The sequence below is a fragment of the Dermacentor silvarum genome, chromosome 6 (assembly GCF_013339745.2).
Source record: "Dermacentor silvarum isolate Dsil-2018 chromosome 6, BIME_Dsil_1.4, whole genome shotgun sequence".
Classification (NCBI taxonomy): domain Eukaryota; kingdom Metazoa; phylum Arthropoda; class Arachnida; order Ixodida; family Ixodidae; genus Dermacentor; species Dermacentor silvarum.
The window spans coordinates 26,494,982-26,507,432 of record NC_051159.1 but is presented as its reverse complement, the minus strand read 5'-3'; positions in this window follow the sequence as shown (position 1 = coordinate 26,507,432).

Genomic DNA, 12,451 nt, shown 5'->3' with positions numbered 1-12,451 from the left:
GAAAAATTACACAAGCAGCATTACCCAGCAGAGTGCGGCGATTTCTTCATTTACCCAAATGCCCTGCCGAGCTTTGCCTATGGGAAAGTAGAGTAACACTCATGAGTCATGGGCAACAAGTAAACTGTGGAAGAACAAAATTCAAATCTTATACAGATATGTAGCGAACTGAAACTGCTGCAATAACGTCTACTAAAAAATTGTCGCAGTTTCACCCGAAAGGCGAAGTATCAATTGCGATAGCAAATTAGTAGATAGCTATACGGAGTAAGGATAGTAGTTTTATCAGCTGTATAAACTTAGACATGCCGCAGCACCAGCAACGCGCAGAACTGTTGTCGACACCGTCGGCGTTTTGCCCGCGTTCGTACCGAACGCGCGTGGCGTTGGCGACTGTGCCTCTGGGGGCGGCTCGGAGGTTTTCGACGAGATCTGAACGGGACACTCGTCGAGCAGCGTCGGAAGTCTTTACCACCTTCTCGCCTGGCAACGTTTTTATAAAATACGCATTTGGTGCCGCAGCTAAACGTCGCCTCCCCTCCCTCCCTCTCGTCCCCCCACGGCCTTTCGCGTGACGGAAGAAGTCGCGTTTGCTCTCTATATATAGTGATTGTAAAGGAGGAAAGAGACGCTTAATTCTGCAGCCCTTCATGGAGCACGGCACAGAACGCGCGTTTGCTCTCCGTCGTGCGTTCGCTCCCCGTGAAAGCGCGCGTCCCTCGCACCCTTTCACTCGCACATACAGCATACGGCGCGCGGCGACGATTTCATCGCCGTTGACGTCATAAGGAACCTCAGCGACGGCGACGCCGATGGCAGAAATCCGCTTTGGAGTGTCCATATAATTGCTATCGCAATAAAACTGTCAGCCTATCACAGACCCCGTGAACGAGGCGCAGACGCCGGACCAAATTCCAAAACCGACTTATCAGCTTCCGAAAATAATCCCACGAAAGCAAGGTCAATTAGTAATGGGCCCTCTGGTGCGCCAGCGAACGTCGGTTGCTGTCCAAAGACCGAGTCGGAGCCCAGAGTTGCCAAAACACAACAAAATATATTCTTCACACAAGGCAGTTACACACACACTTGCACACTTAGGCTAGACACAACACAATACAAATCGGATGGGTATTCACAAAACACAGGAAAATAATTAACGACAAGCACTAAGAGTCCAACGCGTAAAGTACAAAATGAATAGGAACACTAAGTGTCCAATCGTATTCAATTCACCCGTGCTGGTCTTGGATTCAGACGATCTCGGCATAGCTCGGGGCAAATCTCGAAGAAGGAACTTCTTCCGCAAATGCCGACGCTCGATGAACTCGTCGACTGGCTTGCCGGGGAATCCCGTTCTTCCACCGACGGTCAGTCTTCACGTTACATCTCTTCACCGGAGCGGTCTGTTCCCGCACGGCGTTTTATATCCTTCACAGGTGCTCTCGAACCTTCCTATCGGAGTCGTGATCCCGTAGCATGGCCAAAGCCTGCGAATCGTCTAGTCAATTGTCGCATCTTCGACCGCCGCCGTCGGAGTGTCATCGGGGGGGAGGGGGTGATTACTCATCCTAAGTCATGTAGGCGCGCCTTGCGCTCAGCGATAACTTTAAGCTACTATGTAAAATACTGTCCTCGGAAACCTGAGAAAAAATCACCGCCCCTTCCTATTCGAGAAGATAGTGGAACAGCGAAGCTATGTTAGTTACACCGAGTGTTACACCATGCAAGTCAAACCTCGCAAGCAGTCTATATTGTAAATCTTGTGGTTCATTATTCTTTTACCTCATTTTCGCTTTTGCGTGCTTCGCGTGGTCACCATGCTTTAGGAGTGCTTTTTTGCGGTTTTCTCAGTCTGTTTTTTGTTTCGAGTGTGGTTTCGCTCCGTTTTGCCGTGCATTTTTTTTGCGTGCAAGTTGCGCCGCGCCTTTTTTTTTTTGCGCGCCAGTAATGAGAGCAAGCGACGAGCCCGTTCACGAGCCAACTCTTGCTGACGCTCGCAGTAGCAGCTTCTTCCTCAGGAGTACGCACTACTTATGGTCTTCCCATAGTTGTAGCTGGGATATAATGTGCGGAACCAGGAATCCAAAGCTCCGTACACACAACCAACGCTAGCGCGAACTCCTCTCACACCCCACTCCTCCGTTGACCTACTTTTTTCCTACACCGCCATTGGTTGACATGCCTAACGCTCTCCCCCTCCAACGCGAGTATTGGAGATCAACCTCCCTCCTCGTTCTCCTTTTTAAACTGCACCCTCTCACAGCATTCTCACCGGGGGAAAGAGGTGACTCCAACCCCTTTCCCCCTGTTGAGCTCCTCTCCTGTCCCGCTAGGTCACGGGGCCCATTTTAGCGAAATCTGACAACGACGGCACAGGGGGGAAAGGGAAACAGCGTCGCTGTAAAACAAGTACTATAAGTCCGCTTCCTGTTACTTTCATTTGGTGCGTGTATACCATTCGTATATCCACAAATATATCCACCGAAACATTGACGGACCCATCCGCTGCCTGCGGCAATCGCCTTGCAAAGAACGCTTCGCTTTAAAGCAAGCGTACAGGTGATACTAAGCGGTCGTAGACAGTTTATGCCAAGAAAATAAGCATTGATTTAACCTTTATTGCTTCACACAGGTCTGCACTCAATTGGTGACAACCACATATTCTGTGATAGCTTTCGAAGAAAGCCACTGAGGCTAGACGTTTGATGGCTGAATGGTGGCAGTAATGTTTTTTTCTTGTTGCCCTTTTTGAGCGAACTCAATGAACAATTGCTCCAAGGTGTTATCAGAAACGAGGACGTGCTCGAAAGTGATGTCCTTCTCCAACGATGCGATTCTTTGAAACATTGTGCTCCAAGGAAGCTTTGCCTCGATACGGATTTCGAGGAGTTGCTGCGAAAAAAGAATGAATAATGAAAAGTTAGGTTTGGTGAAATAGAAGTGGTATATATAGATCGTATATAATTCTGTTGTTCAAAAACAAAGTCACTAGGCCCGCTTTCACAAAAAGAATGTTACACTGGAACTGTTCGCAAGAGGAAGTGCCACCCAATCGTGTTGTTGGGCGTAAGATTAGCAAAGGTTAACGGCCAATGGCAAACAGCTTTGTCAATTTGGCCTGAAAACCTTACCTTAGTACGTGCGAAGGACTGCGCAGATGTGGATGGGATGAACTAGAAGTTAAAGCGTGTTGCAAATGTGATGCAATGAAGTAATAGTAACTGGTTGTTGTTATTTACTATACAAATAACAAAAGCGAGGAAATTTTTCCTAGCCGCGCGGTAACTGTATACATATATTAGGCTGCCTTATATCGTGATACAGTGTCCCAATGGCTGCAGTTTAAGATTGCATGCAACAGTTCCGGATCAGTGCAGACGATTATCTCACAAAAATGAAGTCGAAGGCGATTTCACGCTGACTGACCTCATAGTATTCCCCTTATGCCGAACACTGCAGCATGCCATCCACGAAAAATCTCCAAATTCAAACACCCCAAAATACCAACCTCCCGTCGCTACAACCATACATTTCTCAGCGTCGCGCTGTTTCTGCCGCAGAAACAACCATTTCATTGTGCATTAACGCAATGCAAGACGGAACGCGATGCGGTATAGATGAAGTATAAGCCAAAAAAGTCTGGTGTTACATGGAAAGTGAACCCCAAAGCTTACGGACCACACGGATCTGAGAAGGCGTTGAACTTCCGAGCAGTTTGCGAACGTAACCAGTGAAGCTATGCAACACTGTTGTTCCTGTACAGGTAGTTTTTTTTTTAGCTGGTCCAAAATTTTTAAGATTTACCTGTGGCATTTACATAGCCCAATTCAAACCCTTCATCTGGATTACTCGGTGAGGCGGCCATTAGTTTTACGAAGAATCAAACTGCTTAATCGAATAATTAGCATATTTACGCTAATTAACTTTTTGTGAGCTACTTTACGGCGCATATTAATATAGGAATTGTAGCCGGTGAGTTAGCAAGGCATATACACTTGGAACAAATTCTTAGGGCTACACCAGTTCCGAGATATTAGTTTTCAAAGCGTCCGACGAAATGCTATGGCGTTCCAGTTACTTTCTCGCTTCAATGCATAAAACAGCGTTTTCTTTAAAAAAGCTCGCTAATATGCAATGGTAAACTCGGCGGTAATGAAGTTCCAGTCAACGTGAAAGCTGGGGAAGTGCGGAGCAGTGATTCGCTCGTGTTTCCCTTGTGTTTATCTTGTGTTTAGCTATTCTTTTCACGATGTTGGGATTAGCTTGCCTGCGCTGGCGAGCAATTTAAGCTTCTCGGGCGCGCGCCGCTTGATCAGTCCTGCATCGGCTCTGTCTTTCACGGGCGAGCGCCCGCTGTCGCTCCAAGCGTGCTTGTTGGTCGGCGTCCATGGCGGGAAGGAGCCTCCCGGTGCGTGGGAACGGCTAGGAACGTCCAGGAACGGCTAGAGTTACTGTATAGGCTCCCTTTAGGGAGCCTAAAGGGAGCCTATACAGTGACTCTAGGAACGGCTTTCTTTCAGTGCGCCCTCGCGGAATCTTTCCACTTGTGAGGATGTGGTGCCCTCTCTTGACTAGTTTCGGTATCAGCTTGGCGTTTGCGATCGAGGTTTCGTTAGTTTTGGTTAATGAATGCCTTAATTCATGTTTTCCTTAGTTTATATTATTTTGTACTTATTTGGTTAAATTTTATCCACTTTTAGGGGACTTTTATGTCTTACGTGGACCTTGCGTTGTGCGTGACACTCGCCGACGAGGGACGGCATCCCTGGGCCCTTAAGTGCTCCGCACTTAAAAGCAAGCAGAACAACAGTGCACTTTTACCGCAACTTTGACGGCGCATATCTCGAAAACGGTGCAAACCTCAGAATTCATGCCAAGTCGATATGCCTTGGAAACTCACTAGCTACAATTCGTACATTGAAATGAGTGCCGTAAAGTATTTAGGTGAACATAATTAGTGCAACTTTAGTGATTATTCAGTTAAGCATTTTGGTTGCTCGTAGAAATAAGGATCGCCTTATCAAGGGTTAGAACTGTGCTATTTGCCACAAGCAACTTCTAAAAATTTGGCGCGGCTCAAAAAAAAAAAAAAAAGAACACCCAGTATACTAGTACAGTTTGCAAATTCAAATTCCAGGCTGTGTTTTGTGGCTAGGGAGATATTCAGCGTTCTTTTCATTTTTTTTTTCTTCAAATTGCGTGATCTGTAAACCTTTGCGGCCGGCTGCACATGTGTTCAACACCCGCACTACCACTCTACTATGTCTTCTAATGGCGGCATGAAGGAGTGTGCTGAAAGAATGTAAGGAGTGGAATGGGAGGCAGGGGTCGGGAAGATTGTGGACGTTCAGTGTTGCAGCATGCTCGTAGTTGGGATGCCTCCTTAACCTATCCCACTCGACTTTGCGACGCGGCGCCTGGTAGGCGCTTATTGCAGCGCTACCATGTCTCTCCTAACATCGGTCGGTCGAGCAAGGAGCCGCGTACGTAATGTAGCGGCTGAAGCCAACAAATCTCAGGGCCCACTGTCTTAACCACTGTATAGAACTGGAGCTGAACGGAAAACCTAAAACCGGAAAAAAAGCGTTATTTTTCCTCGAACCGGCACTGAACCGGAGCGTTACGATTTTTTTCACTCCGGAGCTAAACCCGCAGGAAAAAACAGTTTTCGGTTCAGGTTGGCCATCTTTTCTGGAGCTTTTCATCCATGCATTGTCTGCACTTGTGGCTGAACTATGCTACCTCATTTGTAAATACACACCATCTTCCCGTGATTTTCAAGCACAACCCTTAGGCTAGTTTTTAGCGTATTGTGTAAAGGGGAGACTAGGTGTTGTGTTAACGCGACCATATTTGCATCGCAGTCGACGCGCGAACTCGCCGCACTGTGATGCGTACACAGTATTTGGGACAGTGGAACATATGCAAGTCTTCTGTATGACTGTGAACGGCAGGATCAGCGCCAATTAACAACAGGCTGTTCAGTGAAAAAGTGTTACTGGACCATTGACCGGATACTTAAATGAAGCGAGCCATCAAGAGTCTCTTAGAATATTTAGTTAACACAAGCCTAGATTCAAGGCTCTAAACGAACCCCTCAAACACGAACGTGTATATAAGCGCTTCCTACTTCTTGTCTCATTTTTACTCCACAGTCCCCTATTTTTCTCGTCTTCCTTTTCCTCTTGGGGAACGTAGTAGGCTGGAGAACCCTCTGCTTTTGCTCAGTATGTGCTCCTCTCTCTCTCTCTGCCTCAAAAAGCTTCTCTCCACATAGATTCCACTATTGGTGTTGGATCTAGAAATTTGTTTTCTAACGACGTGTAGGCGTAATATTTCAGTGCAGCTTAGCCGCAGCCTCAGGTTTTCGTACAAAATAAGTTTGTGCCATTTTCCTGCAACTATTCCTCCGTTGTGGAAAAGAACGTGAAACGCTTTGAACCGGTCTATAAGTCAACATTTGTTTGCTCCGGAGTTAAACCAGAAGTGAACCGTTTTCGGTGAAGCAAAATGAAAACTGAAATGAAATAAGTTTCGGTTCGACACCCTGCTCTTAACACGTGAGGCGTTTTTCAACAACTTCGCGTTTTCGTTCACATATTGCACTGTTGCTCCCCGTCTACCGTGCATCCTGCCTCACTACTGCGCGTTCTGGTGCAGGCCCCAATCCATACAGGTGCACACCCGTTATGAAGCAAGAACTGGTGCGATATGCGGGATAAGAAAAAAATGCCGGGTAGCTTGTGTCAGGGATGCAGCCTCAGAGAAGCGCGTGAAACGTCTTGTGCGTGCTGAAGACGTGTATGGCAATTAGGGTACAGAAATGACGTAATCAAATACATAAGTTACAGTTATTCACACTTTAAAATGGTTACATGCTTAACTTAAAAATCAAGAAGGGGGGCCGACAGATGGTGTAACACACGGGGCGGTATAAAAGTTACAAACAGGGATGGGGCGCCCCAGAAAGGCTGGCCTGCGTTGCACTAGGTGGACCTATCTTCGTCAAAGGCCAAGATAGGTCCACCTATCGGAACGTAGGCCAGCCTTCCCAAGGCACTTTATCCCTCTTTGTAACCTTTTTACCACAGTAGGCCTAAAATATATGTTTGTGCTATAACGCGAGTCTTACAGTCTAGTTTGGCAATCGTGTTCGCTCCTTATTTGTAGTTGGTCCGCTTGCTTTGCAGAGGGTGGTTGAGCACAAGGGTAAAACAATTGATGCAACAACTGCATCGCTTTCCGTGCTGAAAGCTCGATACGCCAAAGTCGAATGGCGGGGCATTTGAATATACAGCTCTAATGGCGGGCCACCAAAACAAATTTCGCGCCGTTGAGAACAAAATGAAGTCACTTCTGTTTTTGCCGGATATGGCGTCACATAATTTTTTCTTCCACCAGAAGTGTTCCCTCCTCACACTGATGGCGCTAAGCCCCACGAACCGCCGATGAACCGCCATGTTTAGAACTTATGGGCTTCTATGGAAGCTTCGCTACCAGGTATTTGTGCAAGTGGATACCTGGGCCTCGCGCATGGCTATCGGTGATATTCGACCGTTTTTCAGCCAGCCGAGTTGGGCTGAGTGACTTACGTTCCACGAGGTAGCAATACTGCGGTCAAGAACTCATCCCCACCGGTCGGTCGCGCATGCCGCCCCCAAGGTAGAAAACAAGCGCGTTGGCGACGCTATACGATGAATCATTCCGTTTCTCAGACACGCGTCCCGGCTAATGAAGCAGACGATGAAAGCGGGAGGCGTTTTCGGTGGAATAATCGTGCGCTTTCAGCTAGCGGCTTTATTTTCACTGATTGATTCAATGCCAATAATTCAATACCTTAAGCGAGAAAGTATACACTCGTGATTGAAGAATAATAGGGTTTGGCGACACAGACCTGTCACACTTCATTAGAATCGGGCAGCAAATGCGCGGGCGGTAACAAATTCATTGAGATATAGTTGGATGGAATCTTTCTCATGTTACGAAAGGCACTGTCACGAAGCTATAGACTGTCGCACTCGTTTCTTGACCCTACGTGGAGTTTCATATTATTTTTAAAGGAAAAGCGTGACCCCCTGCGGTGGCCGAGCGGCTATGGAATTGCGCTGCTAAGCACGAGGTCGTGGGTTTGGTCCTCGGCTATGGCGGTCGCCTTTCCATGGGTGGGAAATGCAAATACGTTCGTGTACTAAGATTTGGTTACACGTTATGGAACCCCGGGTGGTGGAAATTATTCCGGAGTTGCGCAGTACGGCATGCCTCATTATGAAATCTTTGTTTCGGCACGTAAAATTACAGAATTAAATTTGCCAAAAAAGCGTGCAACTACAGCGACACAAGTGTATTGTTAAAAGCAGCGAGGTTGTTATTTGATGATGTGCTGACTTCGGCCTGTCAGCCACTATTCTAAGGCGCAGTGCATTTCATCGTGCCATATTAATAAAACTTTAGGCATCACAGGATTATAGCTAGACATTTCGCGATAATTGCTTGCAAGCTGTGGCATGCATACACGTTCTTCCACCCTATGAAATAGTTTTTACAGTTAGCACGAGTCAAGTCGTAAGCTCGGATTCAGTGGTGAATTAAATTTTATGCGTAAGTGTCAAATGACCCATTGAGCGAAATGCAGCTCCACTAACGTCAAACCTGGCGAGGTGCGGAGCGTGCAGTGATGCACCGCTAATGGGCTCATACTGCCTTGAGCAATGGCTCATAACCAAGTAAACGCGGCTTCCCCATTACTACGACAGAAGAGAAGTGAAATTCTACGCTGGAATGATGAGCGGCAACGCAGCCAGCTGTGAAAGACGACGACGAACGCCGAAGCAGTGGCACGAGCGCGTGCCGAGCGCGAGCACGAGCCGCTTGCTTACAGTGACTACGACAGCAGACGCCGACAGCCCGGGCGCACAAGGCGCTTCGCACCTAAAACAGGCCCTAAGTTTTCGACAAATTATTCCATTCGTATAAATATTTAAAATTTCAATGGGGCATCTTCGGTGACATCGCATTTTTTTTCGTTTTTTTTTTCATCGAGGCGTCTAACGGATAACCACTGATTCTTGACATCCTTTCTTTTCTTATTACTATTCAACTGAACCGTATTTGCCGTTACATACATACATCTACCTTTAACGCTGTTGGTTGCGGACAGTATGCGTCAATGTAAAGCACCAGGCGCAGCAGCGTAACGTTTCCTGATGCAAAGTTTGGACGAAAAGCACCGCCTGTCTCATTACGTGACCTCTGTGTGTGAGCGCAACAGTGCTGCCGGTGGCTCAAGTGCGCAGAAAGCCAAGTGCATGCTGAAACGCCGGAAACGTGGGTGCAGCGCCGACAGCGACAGCCCCCGCTAGTGAACCAGAAACATGTGCCGGCAAAAAGTGAATGCGCCATTGTATCCGTCCCGTGTCAAGCAAGCGACTGCGGTGTCCCGCTTCATGGCGACTGCTTCCTGTGTTGTTAAAGGGCCCGTCACCAGGTGTGGCCGTTTTGAGCTGACCACCGCAGTGCATAATAGGCACATTAACGTTCGCTAGTCTTGTGCCAGCGGTACAATGACGTGGTGTATCGCGCTAAGGATCTATGAGCCTGGCCCGTCTCCGAACGTGCGCGCACTGAGGAATCCATTGCACAGAAGCAGCCAGGCAACAACGCAGGTGTCACCGCGCCCAGCTCGCAAAATCGTGCACACAGCGAAGCGAAACAAGCGCAACAGCTCGCGGGATCGCGCGCGAGAACGTCACTGGAATCGCGCCGCGCAGTAAGAAACGCGAGGAAAAAATGTCGCAGCTTCGCCCGAAAAGCGAAGCATCAATTGCGATAGCAAATTAGTAGAGAGCTATTCGGAGAAGGGATAGTAGTTTTATCGGCTGCATAAACTTGGACACATTAGCTTACTAACTGAATTAACAAACGTGGTGTCAGCGCGCACAAGGATAAATGAATAGATCACACTGAATGACCGCAGACAAAGGCTGTCAAAACGCTGGCAGCTTGCTGCCAGCGCAGCCGCTGCAGGGGGCCGCTGGCGCAGCCGCTGCAGGGGGCGAAGGTTCGTGCGGTCTATCGCTTCAACGGCAACTGAGCGGCGAATGCACGGCGCATAAAAAGGTCAGAGCCGTGTGGAGATCGCTTTTAAGAGACGGCGCGGGCCACCGCCACAGCGGGGCAAAGTACAAGCGCATTGTTGGCAGAGTAGAAGCTGCCGCACCTCCCTCCCTCCCGCGCTGCCTTCCCGCCTTCTTGCATTCGCGTGGGAGATGGAGTGGCCAGTTGCCCATGCGCCCCGGATGCAAGTTAAGCATTTGGTACCGCAGCACAGCGTCGCCCCGCTTCCCTCCCTCCCATACCCCCACGGCTTTTCGCGTGAGGAGCCGTTAAACGTCAAAATGAATGGTGCAAGGTGTACACTGGTCGCTCACCCTTGGGTTCACATGGTCAAACGTATCGCTGATTCAGTCTGTATATGAATGTAACGACGCTGAGCTCCAACGAATCGCAATGCTAAGAGTTCACTCTTGGTATTCTTGTGTGTAGCGTCATTCCGCGGCACTCAGTGCATTCAAGGTCGTCTTTTACCTGAATCCGCCGATAGTTATGTGGATACGTTGTAACCTAACAGTTGAATTGCTAGTTTGTTGCAAGTGGAAAGGTCTCGATAGGCTTGTAACAAAATAATTGGACGAAGAAAATGTGCGTGTGCAAAGTCAGAGTCTGCTGTAAGTGTGGCAGTTGCAAACGGGATCGAATGTACAGCGAGACAGTACACGATAAAATATTTTCGAGTAGTGTTGGCGTCATATATTCAAAAGCCTTGTGCAGACTTGAAGATATGGTTGGTTGTAAGGTACACAATATACGATTAAGCTAACACACCACGCGTGTAATTGTATCGGCATTAGCTGTGTGTTGTAGCGGTGCTAGAACAGTCTTTGTGATTACCTTAGCCCTACGACTGAAGCTGTGACGTAACAAAAATACTTACTGGATTTGCATTCAAGACCGTCATGCCTGGGAACGTCTTGCCGACATTTTTTATCAGTTCCTCTGACGAGATCTTAGTATCGTCGGGAAGCAGGAATTTGATTCGGCAACCTTTGCCAAACTTGTTCTTGAGATGCTGCAATGTTCCCAGGCAGACCATCGTGCCTTGAACCATAATGCATATCCGGTCACAGGCGACTTCGCACTCTTCCATGCTGCAATGGAATGTTTAAGGAGGTATCGTTACAAAGTATTGGAGATTGCCACATTTAGTAAATGCGCACTCGAGCGCTGCTGCTGAAAACAATTATATTACAGTAACCGCATTTTGCAGTGCATAACCCGCCACTGCGTATAACTGGCGTCCTCCATTATAACAGCCCTCAAAGAAAAAAAAATATTGGCCCGTAGAGCCCGCGGAAATAATTGCATACCAGAACGATAAAAGCCATGAAAAAAGTCTAATTTCACGGATGCATGACCCGTCCAGGTCGTATCTCCGGCGAGCGGCTCATGTGTCATCACCCACCCCTCTACCCACCCTCCCTCTTCCGATGCCGATAAAGCTGCATTCACGCAACGGACGTAATCACGAACAAATCAGTCACGTGGCATGTGACGTGAATCGGATAACTTCGCAGCTAGCATTCGCATGGCAAAGGATGACGGCGCGGACGGAGCAGCCCTCGCATGGGCAACAGTGACGCAGCAAACGCGACCGAACCACATCGCGATGTGCTTTGCGCGGATCGAGGGAGCAGTGCTTTGAGTCAACCGCGGGCATGGGCGACGTATATGATCGCGTGATACGCAATCCGAAAGCTCAAATCGCCATTTCCTCTGCCGCGTGAAAACTTTATCATCAGTTTCTGCTTCGCTAGCATGGCCGTTGAGCGTAGCTCATCGTGATCCGAGTTATTGTTAGCCGGCGCCGTATGCACTATTCGCTAAATACCAAACACACAACGGCGAACCCTAAACCGGAAGAGAATGTTAGACCATGGAGCGAAGAGGGGCGCATCAACACGCAAGGCTGGGGTTCTCTAGGAGCTAACGAAACTAAATGACCATTTAGTTCTTGAGATGCTGCAATGTTCCCAGGCAGACCATCGTGCCTTGAACCATAATGCATATCCGGTCACAGGCGACTTCGCACTCTTCCATGCTGCAATGGAATGTTTAAGGAGGTATCGTTACAAAGTATTGGAGATTGCCACATTTAGTAAATGTGGCAATCACACAGTCGCTGCGCATACGCACTACAGTTGCATGTAGCTGTGGTTTGCTACGAAGCGTAGATGCCGCGGCCGGCGGCATGAGTCCACTGGCTAAGTGCACTGCGGCTCGCGTCGTAGGCGTCATAGTCGCAACAAAATGGCCGCATATCGGCTTGCTTCGATGCAAGTGACATCGAAATAGCGACGAACACAGTCGGCGATCGTCGAATGTGATCAGCGGCGAA